Source organism: Bos taurus, chromosome 17 (genome assembly GCF_002263795.3).
Source record: "Bos taurus isolate L1 Dominette 01449 registration number 42190680 breed Hereford chromosome 17, ARS-UCD2.0, whole genome shotgun sequence".
NCBI lineage: Eukaryota > Metazoa > Chordata > Mammalia > Artiodactyla > Bovidae > Bos > Bos taurus.
The window spans coordinates 71,922,107-71,934,405 of NC_037344.1; positions in this window are offsets into that span (position 1 = coordinate 71,922,107).

The following is a 12,299-nucleotide window of genomic DNA, read 5'->3' on the forward strand; positions in this document are numbered from 1 at the left end:
ACTGCTTCTCTTAACAGCTTCTTATCCTTTAACAAGATGTAAATAATTTTAGAAGTCTCTATATTTGCCCACATTGTTACCATTTCTAGCTAATGGGAATGCTCTGGACACAAGTCCCTTGTTGGACATATGAATTGGAAATAAGCCTCATTAATTGCAGCTGATTGCTCTAGCATCTCGACAAAACCCTGGGGCATGGGTTACTTCCCAGACTGTTCCAGTTAAATCTGGGCTCGTTTGCGAGGATCGTTTCTGAGGTCAGTGTTTGAGATCTGTTCTGACCTCTTTTGAGTTGTCCCTTTTTCTCTGGTAGATTAGCAGTCTGTGATTCAACTTGCACCTAAAGACACTACAGTCTCCTTTTAATCTCTCTTGACCTCAAACTCAGTGGTTTTGAACTTCCTCGTACTCTGTTGCAAATAAAGTCAGCTTGTTTATGGAAGGGCTTAGAACAGTTGTTTTGTCTTTCCTCTCTGCCCGGAAAAAACCTCTGAGCCACCACTCTGAGGATGGGGCAGGGGCAGCGGTGTCATCTCTCGGGATGACAATCCTGTTTTAGGAGTGGCCGTCACCAGGGTGCCTTTGATCTGCTTGACTCGCTTCTTCCAGCGTGGAATGCGCACTTTACAGGTGAGTCGGGCTAGGCTGATGGATGTCCTGGTGTTTTTGGCAGCAGAACCTCTGTGTCACAGACTTCACTCACCTGGAATGTAGCCTCTGCAGCAGGTGGCTAGGGGTGGCAGGGTGGGATGAAAACCACTGATGACCGCTCCTCTCAGGAAGATGGCACTTTGGTCTGGATCTGGGTGGGGAGGGTGCCCTGAGTGTGACCTTGCCGGCACCCAGGGGGAGTGGAGGTGGCGGGGGGAAGAAGGAAATAGGTCATGGCTGCAACGTTACAGACTGTCACTGCCTTCGCCAAGTTTTAGCAGATTTTCTTGAATAAATATTTCATTTTTTGTACGCCTTTAGGCTCATTTCCAGAGACATTAAATATATAGAAACTTTACATGTATATAAAGATGGTATAGGAGAAGGCAATGGCACTCCACTCCAGTACTCTTGTCTGGAAAATCCCATGGATGGAGGAGCCTGGTGGGCTGCAGTCCATGGGGTCGCTAAGAGTCGGACGCGACTGAGCGACTGCACTTTCACTTTTCACTTTTCACGATTTGGAGAAGGAAATGGCAACCCACTCTAGTGTTCTTGCCTGGAGAATCCCAGGGACGGGGGGAGCATGGTGGGCTGCTGTCTATGGGTTCACACAGAGTTGGACACGACTGAAGTGACTCAACAGCAACAGCAAAGATGGTATATATTTATATAGAAACATTATTTCTTAAAATGTATATGTATAGATTTAAAATGTGTAAATAATAAACTAATAAATATACTTGTATATTACATCTATATGGTATATATTTGGTATTATATATGGTATATATTTATATAGAAACATTATTTCTTAAAATGTATATGTATAGATTTAAAATGTGTAAATAATAAACTAATAAATATACTTGTATATTACATCTATATGGTATATATTTGGTATTATATATGGTATATATTTATATAGAAATAACATGGTGCTACTGCTGTTAAGTCGCTTCAGTCGTGTCCGACTCTGTGCGACCCCATAGATGGCAGCCCACCAGGCTCCTCCGTCCATGGGGTTTTCCAGGCAAGAGTACTGGAGTGGGTTGCCATTTCCTTCTCCATATAGAAATAACATATTATTTCTTAAAATTCGTATGTATAGATTTAAAATATATAAATAATAAACACAAACAAATACATATTATACATACATAACTGTAAACCTATATTTATAGGTTATGTAAAAATATAACTAATAAATGTATTTATATAGTATTATAAACATTTGTATATGATAAATATGTAATTCTAAATATACAAATAAATATATTTAAACACCATAATAAATTTAAAAATAATTTTCACACTTTCGCTGGGGAGTGTGTCTGTGGTTCACTTCATGCTGTTTCAGAACGGGAACTGTCCGCCTCCCAAATGGGCTTTTGAGATTCCAGAAGTGGACACCTAACTGGATGCTTAGAGGACTATTGGGAAGGAAGGAACAGGGAGACTTGAGGTTAGACATTCCTAGTGAGTCAAACCTACTTCTTCTTTAATTAAAATTTTTTTTTTTTTTTTTTTTTGCTGGTCACACATTAGTTGATAGACTAACACTCTTGTTACCTTGAAGTTTAACTTTCTGAGCCCTTTGGGGTGAAGAACACTCATAACCTCATGCCACCTCCCATTCCCATCTCCCACTTCCCTCTGGAAGGTGTCCTCTGCTTGGCTTTGGCAAATATATACATATATTTAATTTTTATTTCGAATCCACATCCCCCTGTAGCAGAAGCTGGAATCTTAACCACTGGACCACCAACGAAGTCCCAGTTCTGGCTTTTAGATCCGTGGCAGCACAGTCTGGAGATGACCCCTGTTTCTAGGCCACCTTTCGATGCTGTGTCGTGTCAATCCGGGTTGCGTCACAAAACAAACCACACTAGTAATTTGAGACCCATCGAGGGTAGATAACGCCTGGAAGGGTAACAGAGGGCGCTGAGGGGCCTACTGTGCTCTAGGCAGCCCTGCCAGGGAGAGGAAGGCTGGACGGTGAGGAAAGCGACTCACACAGGCTGAGACTGCCCCCTTTCCAGAGGCAAAGCCACGAGGCCAGACCTGGACCCCGGAGGTGCCACCACTGCGGGGGGTGTGGGGGCGATCGGCGGGCAGGAGCGGCTCCGGGGTGGGGACACGTGGCCTGAGGACGCAGCGGCACCAGGAAGACAGAAACGGCAGCCGGGGATTTATACGTGGATTAATAACCTTTCCCCCCACTGCAGGTCCAGAATCTGGAAAACGGAGGCCTGGGCCTTCTAGAAGATTCTCTATTGCAGGGAGTCAAAGACAAACTTTTGGTGGTCAGCAATCTGTGGGGCGGTTGGGAGTACGGAGTGCTATGTAATAATGGTTTTACATTTGTTAAGGAACCTGGGTTTATCTTCTTTTTTCCCCCATGGGCAGCAGGCCCAAACACTGAAACACCAGAGGTTTGCAGCAAAGAGCGGGTTCATCCACAAGGCAACCAGGCAGGGAGACCAGAGAACGCTCTGGAATCTGCCTCCCTGTGGGCACGGGCTGGGTGCTCACGGATGAAGACCGAGCAGCAGGTGGCGTGGGGCGTGGGGAGCCTGCGGAAAGCGATGGACAAGGTGCGGGACCGCGGTCCGCGCGGTGGACCCAAGCTCCGCCTCTGCGCTGCAGCCGAGCTGGGGGCGGAGCTTCCAGGGACCCGCGACCACGCCCAGTGGGAGGGTCAGCGGTCCACCCAGTCCTAACAGCTCAGCTCCAACTAGACGCCGCTGAGTCCGGCTTTCTAGAGAGCAACCCCGGCGGGTATTTTATGGTTCTGGCTTCCTGATTGGAGGACACGCGAGTCTTAGAACACCCTTGATTAGTGCAGGCAGGCGGAATGGATTTGACTGATCATGACCCGCAGTTTCACCATCTCAGGGGCCGCCCTCACCCCCACCTATCCTGCCAAAGGGGGGGCCTCGGTGCTGAGATCGGGGCCACACGTGCACTAGACGGTCGGTCAGCGCTGCTGCTGAGCGGACCCGGGGCCATCCTCACACCGCCACTGGCCCCTGTGCTCAATAAAAGGAAGGAAAGCGAGAAAAGCGCTTTCTGGCCGCGGTGGCCTTGCGCGTTCCTCCATCACCATCTGCTGGCAGAGCCCGGCATGGCACTCGCTGCACAGAAACCTCGGTGTCCGTTTGGGTGCCCCATCCTTGACCCCGAGAGAGCACCCTCCGTCCAAAATGAAGGACACCTGCCTCCAAGGATCATTATAATCACAGCCAATTAACTGTGTTAATTCCTCCTCAAGTCCACTCACAGTTCCACGGAGGAAGTGTGCTGCTGCTAAGTCACTTCAGTCGTGTCCGACTCTGTGCGACCCCAGAGACGGCAGCCCACCAGGCTCCCCGGTCCCTGGGATTCTCCAGGCAAGAACACTGGAGTGGGTTGCCATTGCCTTCTCCAATGCATGAAAGTGAAAAGTGAAAGTGAAGTCGCTCAGTCCTGTCCGACCCTCAGCGACCCCATCGGCTGCAGCCTTCCAGGCTCCTCCATCCATGGGATTAGCCTCCAACAACTCTATATAAAATAATACTGAGAAGAAGAGAACGTGCATTAATAAATGCAGATACACCTGCAAAGGGGCAAAGAAAAAAGACGCAGTCTCCTCAGTTCTTCCTTTTCCACGGCTCATGAATAGGGCTGCAGATAAAACAGGATGCCCAGTGAATGATTTTTTTAGCATAAGTATGTCCCAAACATTATAGGGGACTGGAATGCAAAAGTAGGAAGTCAAGAAACACCTGGAGTAACAGGCAAATATGGCCTTGGAATACAGAATGAAGCAGGGCAAAGACTAATAGAGTTTTGCCAAGAAAATGCACTGGTCATAACACATTCTTCCAACAACACAAGAGAAGACTCTACACATGGACATCACCAGACGGTCAACACCGAAATCAGACTGATTATATTCTTTGCAGCCAAAGATGGAGACGCTCTACACAGTCAGCAAAAACAAGACCAGGAGCTGACTGTGGCTCAGATCATGAACTCCTTATTGCCAAATTTAGACTTAAATTGAAGAAAGTAGAGAAAACCACTAGACCATTCAGGTATGACCTAAATCAAATCCCTTATGATTATACAGTGGAAGTGAGAAATAGATTTAAGGGCCTAGATCTGATAGATAGAGTGCCTGATGAGCTATGGAATGAGGTTTGTGACATTGTACAGGAGACAGGGATCAAGACCATCCCCATGGAAAAGAAATGCAAAAAAGCAAAATGGCTGTCTGGGGAGGCCTTACAAATAGCTGTGAAAAGAAGAGAAGCGAAAAGCAAAGGAGAAAAGGAAAGATATAAACATCTGAATGCAGAGTTCCAAAGAATAGCAAGAAGAGATAAGAAAGCCTTCTTCAGCGATCAATGCAAAGAAATAGAGGAAAACAACAGAATGGGAAAGACTAGGGATCTCTTCAAGAAAATCAGAGATACCAAAGGAACATTTCATGCAAAGATGGGCTCGATAAAGGACAGAAATGGTATGGACCTAACAGAAGCAGAAGATATTAAGAAAAGATGGCAAGAATACACAGAACTCTACAAAAAAGATCTTCACGACCCAGATAATCGTGATGGTGTGATCACTGACCTATAGCCAGACATCCTGGAATGTGAAGTCAAGTGGGCCTTAGAAAGCATCACTACGAACAAAGCTAGTGGAGGTGATAGAATTTCAGTTGAGCTATTCCAAATCCTGAAAGATGATGCTGTGAAAGTGCTGCACGCAATATGCCAGCAAATTTGGAAAACTCAGCAGTGGCCACAGGACTGGAAAAGGTCAGTTTTCATTCCAATCCCAAAGAAAGGCAATGCCAAAGAATGCTCAAACTACTGCACAATTGCACTCATCTCATACGCTAGTAAAATAATGCTCAAAATTCTCCAAGCCAGGCTTCAGCAATACGTGAACCGTGAACTTCCTGATGTTCAAGCTGGTTTTAGAAAAGGCAGAGGAACCAGAGATCAAATTGCCAACATCCGCTGGATCATGGAAAAAGCAAAAGAGTTCCAGAAAAACATCTATTTCTGCTTTATTGACTATGCCAAAGCCTTTGACTGTGTGGATCACAATAAACTGTGGAAAATTCTGAAAGAGATGGGAATACCAGAACACCTGATCTGCCTCTTGAGAAATGTGTATGCAGGTCAGGAAGCAACAGTTAGAACTGGACATGGAACAACAGACTGGTTCCAAATAGGAAAAGGAGTTCGTCAAGGCTGTATATTGTCACCCTGTTTATTTAACTTATATGCAGAGTACATCATGAGAAACGCTGGACTGGAAGAAACACAAACTGGAATCAAGATTGCTGGGAGAAATATCAATAACCTCAGATATGCAGATGACACCACCCTTATGGCAGAAAGTGAAGAGGAACTAAAAAGCCTCTTGATGAAAGTGAAAGTGGAGAGTGAAAAAGTTGGCTTAAAGCTCAACATTCAGAAAACAAAGATGATGGTATCCGGTCCCACCACTTCATGGGAAATAGATGGGGAAACAGCGTTAGACTTTAAAAAGTGTCAGACTTTATTTTTCTGGGCTCCAAAATCACTACAGATGGTGACTGCAGCCATGAAATTAAAAGACGCTTACTCCTTGGAAAGAAAGTTATGACCAACCTAGATAGCATATTCAAAAGCAGAGACATTACCTTGCCAATAAAAGTTCGTCTGGTCAAGGCTATGGTTTTTCTTGCGGTCATGTATGGATGTGAGAGTTGGACTGTGAAGAAGGCTGAGCGCTGAAGAATTGATGCTTTTGAGCTGGGGTGTTGGAGAAGACTCTTGAGAGTCCCTTGGACTGCAAGGAGATCCAACCAGTCCATCCTGAAGGAGATCAGCCCTTGGATTTCTTTGGAAGGAATGATGCTAAAGCTGAAACTTCAGTACTTTGGCCACCTCATGCGAAGAGTTGACTCATTGGAAAAGACTCTGATGCTGGGAGGGATTGGGGGCAGGAGGAGAAGGGGACAACAGAGGATGAGATGGCTGGATGGCATCACTGACTCGATGGACGTGAGTCTGAGTGAACTCCGGGAGTTGGTGATGGACAGGGAGGCCTGGCATGCTGCGATTCCTGGGGTCGCAAAGAGTCAGACACGACTGAGCGACTGATCTGATCTGATCTGATGTCCCAAACATTGCACGGGACATACTCTTTAATCCACCTTTAAAATAATAAACTTTATTTATATTATTTCATTTTTGCAGGTTACACAGTTTACAGCCTAAAGACCTGGTCACTCTGAATTGTAATTTTTTGAACCCTTTTGTGGTGAAGAGTACCTGTAACATCGAGAGGTCATCAGACAGTCCTCTTGAGGCTGGACCCGTCTCTGCCCATCACCGCACAAGGGGGACCGGGAAGGCCCGCCCGGCCCAGCACTCACACTGCGCCCCCCACCCCTGCAGGCCGGTTTTGTGAGGCGCCCCCGAAGCCTGGAAGGAATTCCACGGTCTCCCGCGCCCTCTAGCGTTGAAAGGTGTTTCGCGTTCAGTTCAGTTCAGTTGCTCAGCCGCGTCCGACTCTTTGGGACCCCATGGACTACAGCACGCCAGGCCTCCCTGTGCATCACCAACTCCCAGAGTTTATTCGAACTCATGTCCATTGAGTCAGTGATGCCATCCAATCATCTCATCCTCTGTCGTCCCCTTCTCCTCCCGCCTTCAATCTTTCCCAGTACCAGGGTCTTTCCAAATGAGTCAGTTCTTCCCACCAGGTGGCCAAAGTATTGGAGTTTCAGCTTCAGCATCAGTCCTTCCCATGAATATTCAGGACTGATTTCCTTTAGGATGGACTGGTTGGATCTCCTTGCAGTCCAAGGGACTCTCAAGAGTCTTCTCCAACACCACAGTTCAAAAGCATCCATTCTTTGGTGCTCAGATTTCTTTATAGTCCAACTCTCACATCCATACATGACCACTGGAAAAACCACAGATTTGACTAGACAGACCTTTGTTAACAAAGTAGTATCTCTGCTTTTTAATATGCTGTCTAGGTTGGTCATAGCTTTTCTTCCAAGGAGCAAGAGTCTTTTAATTTCATGGCTGCAGTCACCATCTGCAGTGATTTTGCAGCCCAAAAAAGTAAAGTCAGCCACTGTTTCCCTATCTGTTTGCCATGAAGTGATGGGACTAGATGCCATGATCTTAGTTTTCTGAATGTTGAGTTTTAAGCCAACTTTTTCACTCTCCTCTTTCACTTTCATCAAGAGGCTCTTTAGTTCTTCACTTTCTGCCATAAGGGTGGTGTCATCTGCATATCTGAGGTTATTGATATTTCTCCCAGCAATCTTGATTCCAGCTTGTGCTTCTTCCAGCTCGGCATTTCGCAAGATGTACTCTGCATGTAAGTTAAATAAGCAGGGTGACAGTATACAACCTTGATGTACTCCTTTGGGACCAGTCTGTTGTTCCATGTCCAGTTGTAACTGTTGCTTCCTGACCTGCATACAGATACTCAGGAGGCAAGTCAGGTGGTCTGGTATTCCCATCTCTTTCAGAATTTTCCACAGTTGTGATCCACACAGTCAAAGGCTTTGGCATAGTCAATAAAGCAGAAGTAGATGTTTTTCTGGAACTCTCTTGCTTTTTCCATGATCCAGCGGATGTTGGCAATTTGATCTCTGGTTCCTCTGCCTTTTCTAAAACCAGCTTGAACATCTGGAAGTTCACGGTTCATGTACTATTGAAGCCTGGCTTGGAGAATTTTGAGCATTACTTTGCTAGCGTGTGAGATGCGTGTTTCGTACACAGGTGGTATTTATTAGTGATCAGGTGAGGATGATGGTCCTTTACTAGGAAGCACATTTGGGGCATGTTGGCTCAGGGGCCGAGCTATCAGCCTGCATCGCGCCCACAGGCATGGCGTCCCCCTGGGCCGGGTCAGCTGTGGGCTGTCCTGACATGGGCTTCCCTGGGCCTCTAGCCCCGTGTCCCTCCCAGGTCAGTGTCCAGCGTTGCCCTTCTGGTTGTGGACTTGTGCAGCGGTCTCAGCAGATGCAGGTGTGACCCTAAAGGATGTATTGCGGCATCCCAGCACCGTCCTCATCCCAGGTTTGCTGGCCAGCAGCGATGTGACCGGGGAGAGGGGCTGCTTTGGGGACAATCGCTTTACAGTCAGACCTTAAGGGCAAAAAGCATCTGAGCCCCTCCTTGTGGGGGTTCCCACCATCTCAGGCCCATCTGTCCCCACCCCCTGAGCATCAGAGCCAGGGATCCTCACCAATTGCCTTCCAGCAAAGGACAGCCACTGCGGTCGATCTAATTGAAGGTGTCCCAGCACCCCAGCCCTCTGCTGGAGTAAAAATGACCCGAGCCTGTGACCCAGCGGTTCAGAAGCCTGTTGTCCTGTGTCCACTCCGAAGCTGTGACCCGCCCTCCTGGGCTGGAACCGCTGCCACATTGAGCTTAATTATCTGCTCTGTGACCACCGTCCTTATCTTACACCTGAAGGATCTAGAAAAAGCCAAATGCGGCCTCCTTGGGGGCCGTTTGTCCTGGAAGGTCGGACTTGACCACGGCAGGCCTCACCTCCACTGTCCTCTTACCTCCCGTGAGGTTTCTTCTATGAAAAGCCCTAAATTGAGGATAGTCATTTTTCAAAAACGTGACATTTTTTAAATTCAGAGCTACTCCTGAAGCCAGCGTGTCTGCCCTCGAAGCAGTGGTGAGAGGTGTGGGAAGAGGACCAGGTCTCCTCCCCTCCTGACACTCGGAACCAGGAAATGTTCAGGGGACACAGAGCTGAGTGTCCAGCCTCCCTGTCACAGATGTGGCCTCTGGGAGAGGTGAGGGGGAAGGAAAGCTGGTCTCCCCCCTTGCTCACGTGCCTACAGGGTTTTTGAGGGCCTGTGCATGTGGTCCCAACCTGTCCCATCTTCTGGGTCCCTGGGAAACACACGATTCCTTTACACACCCCTGGACAGGCCCCTCTGGCCACACTGTCCTGAGGGTGAAGCTCGCTAATCCTGGAGACCCCACTCTGCATGGCGTGGGCTGGAGGGAAGAACTTCAGCCTCTTTCTGTGTCCCTCCCCAGAAAGGCCATCCCAGAGCAGCTGCCTGTGTCCTCACGGCTGGCCCCTCCCCTCCGGTCTAACCCTGTGTGGGTGGGCCGGCCTGGGGTCCCCACCTGTCTCCTGCTGTTCCCTGGGCTGCTGGCTGTCTGCAGGTGCGGGGCCCTGGCCCGGAGAAGCCCCATCAGAGCCCAGAGGACGGGAGTGGAGCGGGGAGGTGAGCCCCGGAGTCTCGAGGAGCCAGAGGCAAAATACTGGGCTGTGTCCCTGGAAGGCAGTTTCCCATGAAACCTTCAATATAGGCCGCCCCAGACGATCAGCCTGATCTGCTACGTGGATTCCTCCCCGTAGCGAATGGTGATTGGGTTCTACATGGACCTGGGACTTCTGTTTGAATTATAATCTTTCCCCCACTGCCCCTCCAGGGATCTGGAAAATGGAGGCCTGGGCTAGACGGAAGCTTCCTCCAAGATTCTTTATTGAAGGGATTCGAAGAGAAACAGGTGGTCAGTAATCTGTGGGGGATGGAGGGGTGAGCGCTACGTGTAACGGTTTTACTGTTGCTACGGGACCAGTTTTGATGCATTTCCCCTTCAAGAAGCAGACCCAAACACCGAGATGCTGAGGTTAGCAGCACAGAGCGGGTTCATCCACAAGGCAACCAGGCAGGGAGACCAGAGACGCTCTGGAATCTGCCTCCCTGTGGGCACGGGCTGGGTGCTCACGGATGAAGACCGAGCAGCAGGTGGCGTGGGGCGTGGGGAGCCTGCGGAAAGCGATGGACAAGGTGCGGGACCGCGGTCCGCGCGGTGGACCCAAGCTCCGCCTCTGCGCTGCAGCGCGAGCTGGGGGCGGAGCTTCCAGGGACCCGCGACCACGCCCAGTGGGAGGGTCCGCGGTCCACCCAGTCCTAACAGCTCAGCTCCAGCTAGACGCCGCTGAGTCCGGCTTTCTAGAGAGCAACCCCGGCGGGTATTTTATGGTTCTGGCTTCCTGATTGGAGGACACGCGAGTCTTAGAACACCCTTGATTAGTGCAGGCAGGCGGAATGGATTTGACTGATCACGATCCGCAGTTTCACCATCTCAGGGGCCGCCCTCACCCCAACCTATCCTGACAAAGGTTTTGGGGCGGGGGGGGGCCTCGGTGCTGAGATCGGGGCCACACGTGCACTAGACCGTCGGTCAGCGCTGCTGCTGAGTGGACCCGGGTCCATCCTCACACCGTGACTGGCCCCTGCGCTCAATAAAAGGAAGGAGAGTGGAGTTGGGGCCCCAGAGCCACCCAAACGTCTTCCAGGACAGGACGGCCCGGAGGAGACACAGACTCCGCCCCTGGGCCCGGATCCCTCCTTCCTGCAGGTCCGTTGGCTGAACCAGGTCACACCTGCTTTGAGACACTCTGTTTCCATCTGTTTGGTGTGGATTTTGTCAGCACAAGTTCATGAACCAGCGAACTGAAGATCCTCTAGGGGAGAGAGTCAGTAGAGGTTTTTTGGGTTTTTTTTTAATTGTAAAATTCATATCACAGGAAATTATCCGTTTTGAAGTGGGTTCAGTGGATTTGGTACAGGCATCATGTTCCAACCACCATCTGCATCTACTTTCAAAGTACTGTCATCGCCCCAAAGGGAGGCCCTGAACACATTACATGCTAGCTCCCGGCCCCGCTGGCTCCAGACCCTGGCAGCCGCTAACGTTGCTGTCTCTCTCGGGACTTCCCTGAATTCTGGCTATTTCATGTAAATGGAACCGTACGATAGGTGACTTTTGTGTCTGGCGTCACGCGCTGAGTGTGTTTTTGAGGCTCATCAGTACTGGATCAGCCCTCCATTCCTTTTAATGGGCAAATGAAATTCCACTTCATGTATATCAATGTTTGTTTATCCATCCATCAGTGGATGGACTTTTGAGATCTTTTCACCTTCTGGCAACTGTGAAAAGCGCTGCTGTGAGCATGGATGAGTAAGCGGTTATGTGCGTACCTGCCTAGCGTGGAGTTGCTGGACTATATGGTGATTCTAGTGTAACCTTTGCAGAAGCTGTCAAGCTGGTTTCCACAGCAGTTGCACCGTTCCATATCCCACCCTCAGTGTACACAAGTTCTGATTTCTTCACATCCTTGCCAACACTGGGGATTTTACATTCTTTAAACATTACAGTCATCCTACTGGGTGTGTGACGTGGCATCTCATTGTGGTGGTAATTGTTGTTTTCAATAATTGCTAATGATGTTAAGAACACCTTGGACTGCAAGGAGATCAAACCAGTCCATCCTAAAGGACATCAACCCTAAATATTCATTGGAAGGACTGATGCTGAAGCTGAAGCTCCAATACTTTGGCCACCCGATGCAAAGAGGTGACTCATCGGAAAAGACCCTGATGCTGGAGAGATTGAAGGCAGGAGGAGAAGGGGACGACAGAGGAGGAGATGGTTGGTTGGCATCACTGACTCATTGACATGAGTTTGAGTGAGCTCCGGGAGTTGGTGATGGACCGGGAGGCCTGACGTGCTGCAGTCCATGGGGTCGCAAAGAGTGGACACGCCTGAGCGCTGAACAACAATGACTTGGGCACCTCCTCACGTGTAGCTGGGGCTCCT